General features: G+C 61.3%; 2 protein-coding genes across 6 annotated transcripts in view; one reads left to right on the top strand and one right to left on the bottom strand.

Annotated features, from left to right (window-relative positions):
• The window catches only part of MACROD1 (mono-ADP ribosylhydrolase 1), a 155,008-nt gene that overhangs the window by 98,843 nt on the left and 42,400 nt on the right, over nt 1-13,765 (top strand). The gene's annotated exons all lie outside the window — the stretch shown is intronic.
• Nucleotides 1-13,765, bottom strand: part of FLRT1 (fibronectin leucine rich transmembrane protein 1) — an 81,938-nt gene that overhangs the window by 60,043 nt on the left and 8,130 nt on the right. The window contains exon 1 of one of the 5 annotated variants that reach the window (XM_070783085.1): nt 2,658-3,524. The exons of 2 other annotated variants lie outside the window; for them this stretch is intronic. The gene's annotated coding sequence lies outside the window, so the exon portion shown is untranslated. Of the gene's footprint in view, nt 1-253; nt 1,071-2,657; nt 3,525-13,765 lie in introns of those variants that run through there. 2 more of the 5 variants (XM_070783086.1, XM_070783083.1) reach the window with 2 other exon arrangements.

Genomic DNA, 13,765 nt, shown 5'->3' with positions numbered 1-13,765 from the left:
GAAAGCAGGCTGGGTCATGGGGGAGTGGCAAGACTGGGGAATGCTACTGGAAAGCCAGGGGTGGGCAAAGCTCTGTCCGTTCTGTTCACATGCCAGCGCGCCAGCTCCTTAGCCCATTCAGCAAATGGTGAACCCGCTCTGGGGGTGGGGCCGGGAAAGAAATGGGCCTTCCCGGGATGGCCTGGGTCTGGGTCACACCCCGACCTTCACCATGCCCGCTACCGCCCCCATCCCCATTGCTGGCCCCACTCACCCCGCTGCGGCCCTCTCCAAACCCGCCTGCCTGCTCTCCAGAGAGGATCCAGGCCTGGCCGATGACAGAGGAATCGTCTGGCAGCCCCAGAAGCCGCCGCTGGCGAGCAGGAGGCGAGGTAATTGGCATCGCCGGCTGCGGGAGCAGGAAATGAGCGGCCGCAGGCCGCGTGGAGCGGGAAGCTGTTCAGTGTCATCCGCCTTATCTGGGAACAGGCTGCCCAATTACAGGGCCCTGCCCACTACACCCAACAGCTGCTGGCTCCCCGCTGCCCCCCTCCCTGGTGTCCTCACAGCATCTCGGGGCCTGGGGGGGCATCTGCTGCCCCTGCCAGAAAGGACCAGGCAGCTGCCGAGGGAGAGGCCTGCCCTGATAGCCACCATCCAGGTACGCAGCACAGGTGCGCCCCCACCCCCAGCCAGGCCTGGCATACAGGGCAGCAGTCACCAGGTCCGGCTCTCCTAACCTCCACCTTACTGTCCAGGCCGAGCCCTGCCCAGGGCTGCCTCTTCTCCTAAGTGTCAGGAGTACTCAGGCCAGGAGCCGAGGTGAGAAGTGAGGGGCACACAGTTGGGTCCCCGGCCGCCCCATCTCAGGGTTCCCTCAGGGGAGAACGAGCGGGTCACCCTGCTCAGCTGCCTCGCTCCCTCTGCCAGCCTCCGAAGGAGAGGATTCATAACTCCGTGGGTGGACAGTGCTCAGAAACGCAGCGCCACTGGGGGCTGTGATAGTCTGTCATGTATTAGGAAAACAGGACGCTAATGGGCTTGCAAGTGCACACGGCACCGCCCGATATTAGCTGATCACGCCGTGGCTCACAGGCCGGGGCGGGGATGGCGGGCCCAGGAGGGCCGGCACAGGCCGGGGCGGGGACAGCGGGCCCAGGAGGACCCGGCCGCCCTTCCAGACCAGCAATGGGGGGGGTGGGGGGCACCTGGGCGCACCGTGTGCGCCACAGAGGCCCGGGGGTGGCACGCAGGAACGAGAAACTGGCTCTGGAATTGGACCCGACTTGAGTTCAAATGCTGTGCCTTCACCAGTTTGGCCCTCCACTTCTGCATCTGTCCGCGTGGTCGTGAGAACTCAGCGGACTCCCGGACCGAAGGCTCAGACAGCGCTGAGCTCGGAGTCAATGCCCAGCAAGGGACGGTCCCCGCCCCCCTCCTCCCGCAAATGCTCCAGCATCCCTGAGTGTCAGGCCCTCCTTTCTGGGAAGGTCCCTGCATGGGGGACACCTTCCCACAGCCCCCCTCCACCGTGGCCCTCAGGATGATGGGTGCTGGGGCAGGGTTGCCTTAAGGACACACGCTTAAGTGCCTTCTGGGGCTCCCCGAGTCGCGTAAGAGTCCCCTTCCTTCGTGTAAGAGTCTCTGTCCTTCATATGAGAGTCCCCTTCCCTTCTCCAGACAGAGAGGGGCCAGATGGCCTCAGGATCTCGCCCCTCCGCCCCTCTCTCTTCGCCTGAAAAGAGGCCATGATGGTCTGTTTGGCCCCAGAGAGCCCTGACTCCCCGGGAGCTTCCCCTGGACTGGGATCGGGGGTCTGGCTGGCTCCTCTCTCTGTCCTAGAGCTGGCACCAAGTGGTCACTTCCCACGAGCTCTGATTCCCCCTCATGAAACTGCTGATCAAGCTGGAGCCGTGCACGAACAGGGCAGACGAGGGTTCTGCCAGTCCTCTGGCTTGAGCACAGGAACCTCACTTTCTCGGTCCACAGATGGGGGAACTAGGAGGAACTGCAGTAGGCTGTCCCCTCCCCTAAACTCAGCCTCCAGCCAGCTCGCCCCAGAGACCTGCCAGCCTTATAAACTAGCAGCTCGCTGAGGCCAAGAGTGGCACAGGGGCGACCCAGGGTCACCTGATGGGCATGCTGAGAGCAGGCTTAGTGATAAGCGGTGTGGTGCAGACTGGCCTGCAGGGAGAGGCCTGGTGGCAGGGTGACTAAGGGAGGCTTCTTGGAGGAGGTGGCATGGCAGCAGAGACCAGAAGGAAGGCCAGGCAGGCCTGGGCTGGGCAGGGGTCCTGGGGTGGGAAGGCTGGGCCTGTCCTTGTGGCAGTGCACCTGGAGTGTGGACCCAGCCATGAGCCTGGAGCCCTGAGTCCGGGAGCATAGTATTTATAAGACAGGCTGGGAACCTTCGCAGGGGGCGGGACAGGACCCTCACTCAGAGCCTCAGCCGGTTCATACCACCCCAGTACCAACTCATGGAGACCCCAGGATTGGCCTAGCACCCCCACTGTGTTCTCAGTTGTCCCCAGTGGTCAACTGGGACCCCGGGGCCCCCTCTGTTCCTCAACCTATTGGCATCTTCACCACAACCAGCCCGGCCACTGCCACCACATTCAGGACCTCCCCCCGGAACCCCACGAGGGCTGGGCCGGGAGCCGGGTGGGGCTGGCACCCACCTGGCCCCCGGCTGTCACTCACAGATGGAGACCCGGGCTCCGTCTCCCCGTCCGTCTGTCCACTCTCTCGTGGAGCCTCCTGTTTGTGCAGCTGCTCCCCGTTCCTCACCACCCTCCTCCCTGCAGACAGCTTGGTTGGGCTGTGGGTGTGAATTTCCACTAGGAGGGAGGGGCCGTTCCTTCTGTTGCTGAAGCCTGGGGAGGGAGCAGGAAGCCATGCGGAGGGAGGGCTGGGGAAGGGCAGCGGGTTTCCCGGGGAGGTGGAGGGGGTGCCTGCAGAACAGGGCTGAGATCCAGCTCCCTCTGCCCCTTCTGTGAAGCCAAACAGGTGGGGGCACCCAGGGCTGGATGGCCCCCAGGCTGAGAGCAAAGCGGGCTGTGGTCCCTTTAGTCCTCTAATGCATCCGTCTGGCAACCCTTCCCCACAGGGAGGACAAGCTGTGGTCCCATTTTGTGGATGGGCGGCCCAAGACCCGGGGAGGATCGATAATGTCTCCTGGGGACCCAGTTGCTCACAGAGCTCCCCAAGTGCCCAGCCCCTGTGGCTGTCGGTGGGAGCCAGCGTGTCCCCACTCAGCTGCATCCAGGCTGCTCTGGGGGTACAGGAGCACACCCCAGCAGTCACGAGCCAGGCCTGGTGCTAAGAACTGACCCGGACCAGCGCTCTGTGTAAGGAGGGGGAGCTGAAGCAGTGCAGGGGAGCGGGGAATAGACCCACCCTCCAGCCGTCCGTCCGTGGACATTTACTGCTGGTCTAACGTGCCAGGCCCTGGGGACCAGGAGAGAGCTGGGGCTCCTGCCTCTGCAGAGCTCGCTGCCTGGCAGGGACAGACAATGGGTAGGAGCCGCGCTATAGATAGAAAATGTCACTTTATGCCCAGTGCTGGGCAAGGACACGGGCGAGGTGCCCCCCAGCTCCTCCTGGACCCTATGCGGGGGGCCATGTGCGATGGGGACAGGCAGACCCTGAGCTGCCTGCTCCCACCCCAGCTCAGGCTCTGCCTCCCCTCCCCACCCCCAGGCTGTGCAAAGCTCCTGTCCCCTGTGGTTCCTGCTAATGAAGGGCAACTCCACCCACCCAGAAACCAGGCTGCTTCCAGCTGGTATTTAAAGAGGTGTCTTTGAGTGTGATGATGGCGCTTGTTCCTGGTCCTGTCTTCTGCCCACCCTGCAGTGTCCCTCTCAAGGTAAACGAGATGATGGAGGACAGAGCTGCCCTGCACCCCTGCTTTGGTCCCACGGGAGCACCTCATCCAGGCCAGGCTCCCTGTGTGGGGCACAGCAGATTCGGGGACAGCTAAGGCCTAAGGCTGCTCTCAGGTCACATCAGTTGGCTGTGAATGAGGGTCAGCTTCTGGATCAGGACTAGTGAAGTAGGGAAGGCTTCCTGGAGGAGGCCACGTCAGCACAGAAAAGAAAAGGCAGGTGGCGGCCAGATTTCAGTGCGTTGGGAAGTGGCAGGTGGGAGATTCATCAACTGTTTCAAGAAATTCAGCTGTGAGGGGGAAGACAGAAAGAAGGCTGCAGCTAGAGGGAAAGAGGAGGTTCAGGGAAGGTTTTTTTTATGTTTATTTATTTATTTGGCTGTGTTGGGTCTTAGTTGCGGCACATGAGATCTTCATTGCATCATACAGGGTGTTTCATGGGCTCTCCAGTTGTGGCGCCTAGGCTCAGCAGCTCAGTGGCATGTGGGATCTTAGTTCCCCAACCAGGGACCAAACTCACGTCCCCTGTGTTGCAAGGTGGATTCCTAACCACCGGACCACCAGGGAAGTCCCAGGGAATGTTTTTAACAGGAGGCACTCAAAGTCCTTAAAAGCTGCCTGGAAAATGCTATCTGAGGAGGGCTGGCCACTCAAGAAAAGAGGAATTTCAAAGGGAAGACCCCTCAAGGTAGGAAGGAAAGGGCTGGCCAGGCAGGGGTGGAGACCAGGAGCAAGAGTTTAGAAACTGGGTAGGTAGCAAGAAGAGGGGAATTTCTGTCTTCTCTGAGAAGTGACAGACGAGGTCATCTTTCTCCCCAGGAAGGACTTGCCCATTTAAGAGATGAGGAAACTGAGGCCCAGGAAGGTTCCACGGCTTGCCCTTGGCCCGAAGACTCTCTGGGACTCAATGGCTGGCTGCTAGCCTATACCCTGTCAGGCATCTCTGGCCTGAGAGGGGATGAAAGGGGTGAGGGCCTGAGGGCACCCTCCGGGGAGCCCAGCGGCCCCTCTGTTGATATCTGCTGGAAACACCGCCCGGCGTTTGTAGGGCAGCGTGTTTCCCAAAGCTCTCAGATCATCAAGCTCGCTGCTGAGCGCAGCCTCCTGGGGAAGCAGCAGCTGCCTTCTTCGCAAACTTGTTAATAATCCCTGCTGTCAGGCAGTCCTTCTTCTGTCTAACCTAAATCTCTCCTGTCGTGGCTGAGCCAGTGGCCTCTACACGGCTCGGCCGTCCTGGAGTGGCTGCCATCGCCCCGCTCTGGAGGTCCACACTGCCCCGTGCCCTCGGCTATGGGTGCTCACACCGGTGGGTGACCATCTCCCCGGGTGCCTGTCTCCCTGGTCTCTTCCCAAAGCTCCTCTCTGAGCTGAGACCTGCCCTCTGACCCCAGCTACCACCTGGCTCCTCTCTCCTGCCTGGTGGGGGAAGGCCGGGACTTTCACAGGCTGGGGCACTTCCTGCCACCCAGGGCCAGGTCTCCCTTCCTGAACTGGGCTGGAGATAAGAGTCAGGGGCACCACCTGGGTGGAGCACTCAAACGGTGCCCAGTGGGCAGGAAGCACTCGGTGAGGACGCCCCCCCCAGGCCATGGGCGAGGTGGGCAGGATGGTGTGGAAGGACCCCAGGACGTGGCCTCACATCTCAGCCCTGTTGCTAGCTCCCGGGTGACCCTGAGCAGACCCTTCCCCTCTCCATCTCCTTCCCCTCTCCATCTCCTTCCCCACCTGCAGGCAAGTGAGGGGCTCTGGAGCCGGCGGCTGTAGGGCCAGCCCGGGAGCAGCCAGAGAGGGACTCTGATTCTCCTGAACCCCCACCCCCAGGCAGGATCCCTGCATTCCCCCAACCTGATCCAGCTCTGGGGCCATGTGTGCCGAGGCATCTGGATCCAGAAGCATCCGTGTGGCCTCAGACTGGCCCTGCCTGCCCGCCCCTATCCAGGCCTGGGTTCCTGGCCACACTCCCACAGGGCGCACGGACATCCCTGACCCCGCATCTCAGGCCCCCAGGACCGCAGGCCTGGTCTGGCAGCCACCTCCAGATCCCAACCTGCAGGAAGCCGTGGGCTGTGACAGCCCCGTCTGCAGAGCCCAGCCTGGTTAATCTGCTTCATTAAAGACACTAATTAATTGGCTTAATTAAAAGGGTAACCTGGAAGCCCGCAGAACTACCTCCTAGCAAGGCACGAAGCTACACAGAGGCAGCCCTAGCGCTGAGAAGGGGAGCACCCCCCGGCCCCCCAGCATGCCCATCCTAGGGCCCAGCCCCAGAGGATGGCCCGGACACTATCCCCAGCCTACTTCGGCCGGGTGACTGCTGTTCAGCGACACCCCACACCCTGCACCCACACACCCCACAGTCAGGCCCAGCGCGCCAGGCGGGAGTCAAAAGTCCCACATTCATATGCACCGCTTGGCTGCAGTTAAGAGCCCAGAATGTAAGTGGGCCGTAATTAGAGGCACAGGCAGTGCAGCCGATAAAGGTCAGCAGGCTGGGAGGGAGGGATGTCCGCAGTAGAGAGGCTGAGCCTGGCCACACCGTGCCTGTCCCACGGGGAGCTGGGCAAGCTCGAGCCAGGGCTGTTGGCACCGTGGCAGAACGCCATCTGGGCAAGGAGCCTGTGCACCACCAGCTCCCACGATCACGAAGCTTCTGGGGTCAAGACAACTGGCTTTAGGTCCCACCTCTAGAGACTGGGTGATTGTGGCATTCATTCTTATTTATTTATTCCTCCGTGTTGGGTCTTAGTTGCGGCATGTAGGATCTTTTTTAAAATATTAACTCATTAATTGGCTGCGTCGGGTCTTAATGTGGCACACTGGGTCTTTGTTGCGCCGCGCGGGGTCTTTCACTGCGTACCGACCCTCTAGTCGTGACACGCTGGGCCCAGTAGTTGCGGCGCTCAGGTTGAGTTGCTCTGCGGCACGTGGGATCGTAGTTTCCCAACCAGGGATCAAACCCGTGTCCACTGCATAGCAAGCCAGATTCTCAACCACTAAGTCCCCAGGATCTTTTCTCAGTTACAGCATGCGAACTCTTAGTTGTGGCGTGTGGGATCTAGTTCCCTGACCAGGGATCGAACTTGGGTCCCCCTGCATTCCCAGGGAAGTCCCTGAGGCCTCGTTCTTCATCCGCAGAACACCTGCCAGGGATGCCTGGCAACTTGCCCTTGCAGGAAGGAAGGCCCTCCCCAGCTCAGCAGAGAGTGCTGAGATTGATTAGCCATGTCTGCCCAGGGCAGTGGGTAAGGAAAGGAGGCTTGCATGCCACTCTGATCCCAACCATCCTGCCAGCCTCCAAAGAGGTTAATCTCTTGTGTCAACATTTCAAACCTTTCCCACAGTCAGAAAACAATTCTCGTAACTCCTCGAATATAAGGCACCAATGCCGGAAATGGTTTTTACCAGTCTTCATTTGTGTGAGAGTCAGACACAACTTAACAAGTAAACAATGACAAATTCATCTGAGCTTCCCGCCGCCCTTTGAGATTCAGAATCGAGCATCCCTGGTTCAGAACTGAGGCTCCGGTGGCCTGTCTGGAGCCGTCCCCTGGCCTGGAGTGTATTCTTTCTCACTGGAAGAAGGTGTGTGGGGCATCACCAAGGAAGGAATTTGCACTGGTGTGGAGACCCTGCTTTCCTCCCCCAAACGCTGCCTGAGACTCCAGCCAAGTTCACGGGCAGCCCCCACCTCTTTCTCAAGCAGAAATGGCATAAACACCGTAACACGGTGCGTGGGGACCAAGTGGCCTTGGAATATTCACTCACTGCCTTCCTCGAAGCCCCCAAGAGAGGACAGACAGGACTTTGGGATGGGGTGGGAGTGGCCCCCAAGATCCAAAGGACCCCAATTAGGCCCCAGATTCCCTGGGGGATGAGAAGGGAGTGAGATCAGAGGCCATGGGTCCTCTGTCCATCGGTTTAGGATGTGTAAGTGTTCGTGGGGGTGGGAGGGAGCCCCCTGAGGGTCCATGGCCCTAGCCCTGCCCATGTGATGGACAGGGCCTAAAGGCAGTCCGGCCAGCCTGCTGTGCAGGGAGGAAATCACCAACCTTGGCCCCCTGGACCAACCTTGGCACTCAAGGACCCTGAGCTCAGAGAGCAGAGTCATTTAGGCCCAGGTCTGGGCGCACAGGGGCGTCAGCTCACAGCCCACACTGAAGCCCACACTGAAGCTGCAGGGTGGGGGCTCAGGGCCCCCGGACAGATTTAGCCTCCTTACAAACAGCTGTTAGCCTGCTCAGCCGACAGCTCTGCCACCGGCCCAGGAGCCAGAAGTGAGGTTCCAGCGAGGGTGCCCCTGCCCAGCAGGGATGAGGCTCCATCAGAGCCAGGCCCCAGGGAGGGCGGGGCCGCAGCTCGGCTCTCACTACCAACAGTGTGAGGCCAAGCTGCCAGAGTCCCTGCCCCCTCCCAACTTGAAGACCGCCCCCCATCACCCACGTGGGTGTCCACGGGGCTGTCAATGCTGGTGTCTTCCCAGAGCTGCTTCACCCGGGGGAGCCCAGCCCCTTCCCTTCCCTGACCAGGCACTCACAAGACACGAGCTTCTGTCCACACGCTCCCGTCCCAGCATCCCTGGCCCCATGTTATAGATGAGGAAGTTGAGGCCTGGAGAGGAGGCCAGGTGAGTGGCTAGAGGAACTCCAACCTGGGGCTCTGGAGCTGCACCCACAGGCAGGCCTCCATGGGGTCTCCTCCCTCCCCAGGCAGGCACAGTACCTGGGCCCAGACCCCTGGATCCACACCCCAGGGTTTGTCCTGGATAATGCAAATCTGTCCTTCCTGGGTGGGAATCCTCAGGTGCGGGGCAGGAGTGGGGCTGGACCACTTAGAACCCAGCATGGTTCGGCCGAAAGCCACCTGCTCAGTCTAACAGCTGGGTGACCCCATCAACGTTGTGTGGCCTTCACTGCACCCAGCCCTGGGAGCGGGGACTCTCCTCCCTGGGGGACCCCTGGGAGTGGGGGTTACACAGTGGGGGAGTGGGCCCAGATGCATCCACAGCTACATGGTCAGGAAGGAGCGGGGCTGGGACCAGCTTGTCCTCCCAAGGGCTGCCTGCGACTCTGCCCACAGGACAGCAGCCACCCCCAGGGCGGCAGGCCGGCTACCCCTCCGTGGGCAGGCAGGGAGAGCACTGGACTCAGAGTCACGTCATGGGACCGTGCTCTGGCCCGGCCTCTTGGGAGCTGAGCGTCCTCCGGGACTGCCTGTCTCTCTGGGACTGGGGTCCTTCACTTGGGAAACGTAGCCATCGCCCCCACCCACAGGCTGGTGTGAGTCCTGGAGGGAGCCAGCAGGGTTGAGCAGAGGACGTGGAGCCCGGCAACTGGCTCCCCGTGGGGGTCGCCGGCGCCTGCCCAGGCGGTGCTGGGGCGTCAGGGCCCGAGAGCCTGACTGCCCATCCTCGGGAGCGAGCCCAGGGGAAGAGCAGATGATCGCCCTCACCATTTCACCAGGCCGCGCGTTATGAATATTAATAGCATTAATTATTTCTAATCTGGCATCCAGGCCCAGGTGGCTGTGAGTGATCCCCAGGCCCCCAGGCTCCAGGGGAGGCTCAGCCCCCTCCCCAAGGCTGTGGGATCTGAGTCTGGGGCACACTTCCAGGGGCAGCGCTGGGGGTGGTGAGGAGAGGCCCAGCCAAGCCCTAGCGACGAAGGGACCTACAGACAAGATTCCGCCTGGGGGTCCCCTAGGAAGGTGCCATGCAGGCTCAGCTCCCATTTCACAGATGGGAAAACCAAGTCAGCTCAGGATGAGAAGGTGGCAGGTTCGGCCGCAGGGGAAACCCAAATAGACGCCGCCTGCCCCTCACCAGCCAGATACCCACACATCTCCCAGAGTGGGTTTCCTGGGCCCTAAAAGGGGGTGATGGGGCCTCCCTCACAAGGGGCTGCAGTGCAGCTCAAGGTCGAGGGCTTGGAACTCTGCGGGGCGGGCAGTGACTCTGCCTCCGTGCACCGTCGCGGCCGTTTGGGTGCTCAGCAGAAACGCACTTAAGAATGGGCTCTGGCTCGGGTCCCGGTGGCACCCCGAGAGCTACGTGACAGGCAGCGAATGTCACCTTCACAGAGCCTCAGTTTCCTCATCTCTAAAATGGGACAAATAACTATCCACAACCTGTAGGGCTGCTCTGAGGAATCAAGGAGACAGTACACATACACGCCGATCCAGACACAGTCTGAACTCTGTGAACAGCAGTAGCTGTTGTCATTATTACTGTGATTATTGTGTTGTTGTTTTTAATTAACCCGTCAGCTTCCACACCTCCTCCCCAAGCCCGAGTCAGGCCAGGGGCCAGCACCCTCCAAGGCCAGGTCTGGGAAGAGTTCCTGGGTCTGGGCAAGACTGACCACACCCACTCCCAGCCATCCGAGAGTCCAGGGCAGCCCCTCCCCGCAGAGACCCCAGCCTCCTGCAGACAAGAGCCTCTGTCCTGCTGACCCCAGGTCAAGGCAGGGGCAGTGTGTTGGCACAAAGGCCGGTCTCTGTCTATGCCTGCGGCGGGGGCAGCTGCCCACGGAGGGCCCTCCTGCCACAATGAGGCCTTTGAGCAGCTACCAGCAAGAGCTGAGCTCTCCTTGAAGGCCCCCGGCTCTCACAAGTCTTGTCTGTCTGTGAGGCCACCGGGCCAGCAGGCAGCTGCCGTGGGGGAGGAGGGCCCATGACCACCCTGCTGCTGGGCATACCACCTCCCCGGCCTCCTCTCCCCCGGAGGATGCCTGGCCAAGGCCGGCTGCAGCCTGAGAGCCAGCTTGGGCCTCGGGGGATGGAGGGGAGAGCTGGCCCACCTCCCTGCTCAAGTGACACTTCCAGGCTGGAAACACTGAACACGGGGAAAGCCCTGTGCCTCCCACCCCAGGCTTGCAGGAAGGCAGCGCGGGGCTAGGGCGCAGCCTCCAGGCTTCCCTTCCTCTTAGCCTCAGTTTTCCCACCTATAGAATGCACCTTCCAAGTGCAGTCCCCACCTCCACCCCCAGAGCATCTGTGAGAGTCAAATGAGACCCGCATTTAAGGCTTCACCCCGCGCCCAGCAGGTGCGAGACACAACCCACCTAATCATGACCATCACAACTCCTACCTGGACCCCGCTTCAGCCCCAGCTCAGCCTGGGGACCTTGGCATGGAGACGGAGCCTCCCTGAGTCTCTGGTTTCTCTTTTATAAGATGGGCCAATGCCACCCACTCTCAGGGCTGCTGTGAAGGGAAAGCCATTTATCAACCAGCCTCAGGCTCAGGAAGCCTTGCTTGGATGAATTAACGAATCCCAGATTCCACTCCAGAGTTACGTTACAGGGAGGCCTGCCCAGCGCTGGAGGATGGGAGGCAGGAAGGGCTGGTTCCCGCAGGCAGTCAGGGGCAGCTTTCCGCTGGAGATGGCCAGTCACCCAAAGTGGGGATTGAGGGTGGCCTTCTGGACCCAAGGAACAGCTGAAGTGTGAGTTATGTCGTCCGCAGGCCTCGTGGGGGAGGGTCTGGAGGAGAGGCTGGTAGGCTGGGAAGGTCTGAAATGCCAGGCTTTGGTCCATGTTTCAGGACACAGGGAGCCACGGATGATCTGAAAGCCAGTGAGTGACTGGATTGAGTATGAATTCTTAACTGTCTGGGAGTGTCTCTGCTAGAGGGCAGGGATGGGGGACATTTCCACATAGCACACTCTTTGCTTCCGCTACAGTTTAGAACGGGCTGGTCAGCAGTGTGTGAGAAGGGGGCTTGGGGCCAAGCAGAGACGTCCGGAGCCTGACCCTCCGTGGGTCCTAGTCCCAAAGCCAGCACTGCCCAGGGCTACCCTGATGCACCCCTGTGGGTGGCCCTGCAGCCAGCATGGGGGATGCAGAGCCTGGGTTCAAATCCCACTCTGCCCTGACTTGGTACGAACGACACTGCCTCTCTGAGACTCTGTCTCCATGTCTGTGAGGCAGGAAAGGATGCCTGAGCCCCACAGTGGCCCTGAGGACCATTAAGTTCAACACTCGAAGGCGTCTGCAGGAGGGGACTCCTGTTCCCTCCTCTGGGGCACCCTCACCTTGGAAGAGGGGAGCCTGGGGACCAAGGGGGACCCGGGTCTCTGTGGGGCCCCGACCAGAGGCAGTAACCGCCAGTGTTCAGATCCCACCTCTGCCTCCTGGGAGCTCTGTGGTCACAACCCTCCGTGCCTCAGTTTCCTCACATGTAATAAGACAGTGGATACTTCACGGCACAGAGATGCTCTGAGGACCACATGAGACGTGCCTGGGGAGCTCTGGGCCTAGGGTGAGGACTCAGTCACTGCTGTTGTTTCCACATGGCTGGCTCTGAATACCCTCCCGTCCCCCCAGAGAGGCTGAGGCCGCTTCCTGTTTTGGGGTGTCCAGAGGTGCAGGGACTTGGGGAATCACACAGTTGATGGCTGCAGGGGTGTGGGGCCCCCCAGTCACCACTCCCAGCAACCGGCTCCCCCTCCGCACCCGTGAGACCCTCGGAGCCGCCTCTGGACTCTGCGTCCTCAGGACCCAGCCAGGTGGCCGCAGCACCCACTCATGCCAGAATCAGGGCAGAAGGTGCTCAGCCACACCCCAGTCCACACCGAGTCTGGGGCTGAACGACACTGTACCGAGTCCCCCCCTCTGCCTTTCAGGGCCCCGGAAACATGGCCTGCACCTCCCCCAGTCCAGGCCACCAGGTCAGCCAGGTCCAGCCGCACCTGGTCCAACAGGTCCCGTCCTCGTGGGGCCAGGCTCCCCCCATCTCCTGAGTCGGGGGAGAGTGGGGTGCCCCTCCTCCAGCTGCCCCACGAAAAGGGCCTCGCTGCAGAAAGCCGGCTGAGTAAATAATGACATTTCCTCCTCTCTCCTGCACTCTTCGCCCCTTTCCCTTCCACAAATAAATTATCAACATGCCCAGGTCCCGGCGGAGCGGAGCATATCGCTGGGAACAATGAAAAAGCTTTTAATAGGATTCCAGGAGCTGCAGCCACACGCTCGGGGCCCTAATGGAGATTGCTCCATGACCGCAGGCCGCCCATGCCCGCGCCCCCCGCACCGCCAGCTCCTCCCGGCCCGGCGGGCAGCGAGGCCCCGCGGGCTGCCCGCTGACGTCACGGGCAGCATCTGGCTCCAGAGAACCCAGAGGAGGGGGCGGCACATGCCACCACCCCGCGGGTCCACTGCCAGCGATCAGGCCGACCCCGCACCCTGGGAGGCCGACCCGGCCAGGAGGGCCCCGCCTGGCCCCCCCTCCCCGCAGCCTCCCCTGGTCTTCACACCCCACTAGGGTTAAGGGGCAGACTGCGCCTGCACACCGTGAGGCCTCAGGGAGGGCAGCTGAGTGCAGGGGAGGGCCGCGGCCTAGAGGGGGCTCTGAGCCCAGAGGACACAGCCAAGGAGGGGCCAGGTAGAGAGGGGAGCAGGGAAGACGAACCTCCCTGCCTCGGCTTCCCGTTTGAGGGCATCTGTAAGGACCAAGGGTGCCTTGCCGGTTGCCCTTCCTTGGTGTGACCTTGGGTGACTCACTTCAGCTGTGTTTGAGTCTCCCGGGGTAAGATCAGGATAATAATAGCCCACCTCAGAGGCGTGTTGGGGGGACAAACCCAGTTAATACCGCCGGCTGGGTAGCAGGTGCAATCTGTGGGCTGCTACCTCTAGGACCACGACCACCATGTCCTTCCTTATGTGTTGGGGGTGAGGGGTAAGAGACCCTGTCCTGGCTGTGCGATCTTGGTCCAGTCACTTTGCGCCTCGGTTTTCTCTTTGATAAAAGGGCTTGTTGTGAAGCCTCAAGGAGTCCTGGCATAGCGCTTCGCGGCATGTGGCGTAGACAGTAAGCACTCAATAAAGGCAGTCGTGATGGGCTTGCTGCTGCCCTCCCAGGAGGGATCTAGTCACCGGTCCCTGTGCCTGGCCTCTACCCGAGGCCTGGCAC

This window comes from Bos indicus, chromosome 29 (genome assembly GCF_029378745.1).
Source record: "Bos indicus isolate NIAB-ARS_2022 breed Sahiwal x Tharparkar chromosome 29, NIAB-ARS_B.indTharparkar_mat_pri_1.0, whole genome shotgun sequence".
Classification (NCBI taxonomy): Eukaryota; Metazoa; Chordata; class Mammalia; order Artiodactyla; family Bovidae; genus Bos; species Bos indicus.
Note: the sequence above shows the minus strand (reverse complement) of the source record. Positions and strands in the feature narration are given on the sequence as shown.